This window comes from Octopus bimaculoides, chromosome 9 (assembly GCF_001194135.2).
Source record: "Octopus bimaculoides isolate UCB-OBI-ISO-001 chromosome 9, ASM119413v2, whole genome shotgun sequence".
Classification (NCBI taxonomy): Eukaryota; Metazoa; Mollusca; class Cephalopoda; order Octopoda; family Octopodidae; genus Octopus; species Octopus bimaculoides.
The window spans coordinates 68,626,887-68,631,078 of record NC_068989.1 but is presented as its reverse complement, the minus strand read 5'-3'; positions in this window follow the sequence as shown (position 1 = coordinate 68,631,078).

Below are 4,192 nucleotides of genomic sequence, written 5' to 3'. Positions count from 1 at the left end.
CACACACACGCAAATAATAAGTGGAATCTAGTTTGACGGAAAGCGTGCGGAAGCCTGCTGTGTGTGGGTGGCCGTGGGTGGGTGTACAATGGGTTTCCGCACAGTTTCCGTCGAACTAGATTTCTCTTACGTTTCGTGTTGAACCGCATTAAGATTTTATGAGTGATTGACGAGTGAATGTGTAGTAGTGTGTGGTCTATTTATTTTATTTTATTTTATTTTATTTTATTTTATCTTATTTATTCCTTATTCTTTCTTTTCTCTTTCTTTGTTTTTTTATTTATTTATTTATTTATTCATTTATTGCTTTCTCTTTTTTTTCTTTCTTTTCAAAATGAAAATTCCTGTTCTCTATTTGTTTTATACAAGACTTCGCGGTCCACTGGCCGAGCTGTCTTAAATTGTAACAAGAAAAACTGGAAATAATACACAACAAAGATTCCTCTTGTGTATTGGCCAATCTAAGACTTTTATGTAAGATTCTCACCGAACCAATCGCTTTGTTTGATCGCAACTGCAACCACGTGGTTGTGGATGAAACCACTTAGCTATGCACAGGATATGAATATATTCATATCACTGTCGAATTAAGGAAAAAAGAGGGGAAAATGCTTGTTTATCAGCTGACAACGATTAAAACTTGTGATGCAAAAAAAAAAAAAAAAGCCGAACAAAGAAAAAGCCCAAAACCCAGCAAAAACAAAACGGAAAGAAATAAGGATGTACAATTATAATCAAAATGTTGTTAAAATATTTGATTTCAAATTTTGACACAAGGCCAGCAATTTTGAGGAAGGGGTTAAGTCGATTATATCAACTGCAATGTCCAACTTGTACTTATTTTATTGAGTCAGAAAGGACGACAGGCAAAGTCGACCTCGGTTGAATTTGAACTCAGAATGCAAAGACGGATGAAATACTATTAAGTACTTTTCCCGGCGTGCTAACAATTTGGCCAGCTCTCCGCTTTATTAAGACATTTAATATTGGTTCGAAATTTTAGCACAAGGCTAGCAATTTCGGGGGATAGGGTAAGTCGATTATATCGATCTCAATGTTCAACTCGTATTTGTTTTATCGACTCCCAAAGAAAGAAAGGCAAAGTCGACTGCAGCAGAATTTGATCTCAGAACATAAGGATGGGCGAAATACGGCTAAATACGGCGAAATACAACGATTCTGGCAGCTCTTTGCCATTTTAAGGCATTTAGTAATTTGGTTAACATTTTAAAAGTAATAAAAAAAAAGATGCAAGGGACGCAACTTTTTATTTTATTAAAAGTTGTACCCCTTGTTCGTTGATCTCGCATAATCTAACTACTTTATATATATGATATAATATGCTACGTCAGCCCACCAGGCGAAATGCTTAGCGGTATTTCGTCTGTCTTTACGTTCTGAGTTCAAATTACGCCGAGGTCGACTTTGCCTCTCATCCTTTTAGGGTCGATAAATTAAGTACCAATTGCGTACTGGGGTTGATCTAATCAACTGGCCCTCTCCCCCAAAATTTCGGGCGTTGTGCCTAGAGTAGAAAAGAATATATAATATAATATAATGTAATATAATGTAGTATAATAATTTCTCGATATTATGAGATGCCTGCTGAAACTTGATGAATTTCAGAGAGTGAACTGGGCGAAGGTAACGGTGAAAGACCCCAAATCCTCTGAGGACTGAAAATGCATCCCAGAACATTTGCAACGTGTGCCTTGCTTTTATTTTATTGAAACTAGAGAAATAGAATGGCTGAATCCACTGCTGGTATATTTGAAATCGTAATGCAGGGAGAGAAAAATGCTTTTATTTTAGCCAACTTTTGACTCTAAAGCGAAGGATTATTCCCTAAAGGTGTTGGACTGACGTCATAAAAATGTTCATATTTTTCGCTTGCTTTTCCACTCGAAGCGTTTTTAAAAAATTCAATTCCTAAGGCAAGCACGGATTTTTATAATATGTCTCAAAATGTATTCTAATCCGCTTATTTGATTTTGATATTTCTATTGTTACATTTCATTAACTTACACCGTTAAAAACAGTTTATCAAGCTATATTGATCACGAAATAAAATAATCCCCTTCTCTTTAATTTATAAATGTTGGATATTTAGATAAACTTGCATTATATTTAATTAAAAAAAAAAAAACTTGCAGATGTGACAGTGCAGATGAATTCATTTTAAACAAACATCTAGCGCTCACCATCTTTGTAACACTTTTGAGACAACAGAATTTGCACAGAATATATTCAAATAAACCAGATACTTAAAATGCAAATATTACAAAATACCTTGCTTTGAGGAATATTTACTATTTCCCTATATTTACATTTTCCTCAACTTAGAATTCATTTGAGCACTTCAAGTAACGACACCATAAATAAAAGTTGATTTATCAAGAATAAGAGTTGATAAAAGAAAAACAGGATGATTGAAAACGGTTTTAGCAAAATTCGCTATGAAATTGCCTGGACTGTAACTCCCGATGTAGGAATAAACATTTGTTTCGCTAGTATCTCGTGGTGATGTTAACAAACGGTTGTTAGAAATTATGACGTCAATCAATAATCTAATACGAATAAACGTCATTATTGTTATATTCTGGGAAGAGTCGTTATTAATGGTTTCTGATTTAGGTGAAAGGTCAGCAATTCTGATGGAATTTTGGTGGGGATTAGTCGATATTGCCGACCGATGTACTTGACTGGTATTTTATTTTATCAATCTCGAAAGGATGAAGCGTATGGAAGTTGACCTCGGCGTGATTTGAACTCAATGTAAAAATATCGCAAAGCAGTTTCTCTCACTCCCTAACGACTCCGTGAATTCACCGATCTATATTGATCTTTCAAGGGTTTCTGATCTAAGCACATGGCCAACAGTTTTGAAGTGGAGGCAGAGTAATCGATAATATCGACTTTCAGTACTTGATTAGTAATCTATTTTATCGATTTCGAAATTATGAAAGGCAAAGTTGACCTTGACCTCAGTGGGATTTGAACTTAGAACGCAAACAACCGTCAGAAATACTGCAAATAATTTTTTCCGACGTTTTAACGAATCAGCCAGTTTTCCAATTGTCATAATTCATAATTCACAAAACCTATAATTCACAAAACCTATAATTCAGAAAACTTATAAAGACATTCACCGGTTCCTGCTTGTCTATATTTCACTTCTTTTACCAAATCAATTGATGTTAGTTTATGAAGTTAAATGTAGACAAAAAACAATTAGTGTGTTTATGGGGTCTGTTATTTTTGACTCTTGGCGATCGACAAATCGGACAACATTAATTCCAACATAATATTGATTTCAGATAAAAGTTCTTGCAAAACAAATTGAAAATTAAAATGACGTCAGTCAGTCATTGTAAGCACTTAGAGAAGAGTTCAAACAGTTTGCAAACTCTCTAATTCATTGCTGTTGATTTTTGTTGTGGTATAATCCCAGATCACGTCTGATCAAGCAAACCTATGATCAAAGGCGTTCTGGCCATGACTACCCTGTGATTTCTGTGTGTACATGCGTGCGTGTCTTTGTGCTTGTTGCAACACCGCTTAATAGCCTATGCTGGTTTGTTTATGTCTCCGTAACCTAGCAGTTCGGCAAAATAGGCCAACAGAACAAGTATCAGAATAAAAAAATAAAAAAATATAAGTATTGGGATGATTTTTTAAAACTAAACTCTTCAAGGTGGTACTCCAGTATGGCCGCAATCCAATGACCGAAATATGGAAATATGGAGAAAAATATACGAATAAAAGAATGCATCGAGATACACAAATCGAATTATTTCTTTTAATGCTTTCTTTGATTCTATATCTCAATCAAGCTACTGCCTGAACCTGCCATCGAACGACATTCGTGGATCAAGTGCAAACCGAGTTCAGGGTCAGGCACTATCTATCCCCACTCCTAGCTGGACCAGGTGGTCAGTAGATAGTGATCTCAGGCGTTCTATAAAGAGTTTGTGAAGGATACAAGCGGCAATAATGTCCTGGTGCAATTCTGTAGCGTCTCAGAGCTACAGAGGATCGGAATATTTTCAAGATGCGGACAAGGCGATGAAACCGGAAACCGTTCAGTTTAGAACGCCTCTGATCCATAAGTCTTTTCAATGAAGGTTAGATGACGGCGACGATGAGGACGACGACGATGACGACGACGACGACGACGACGACGACGACGACG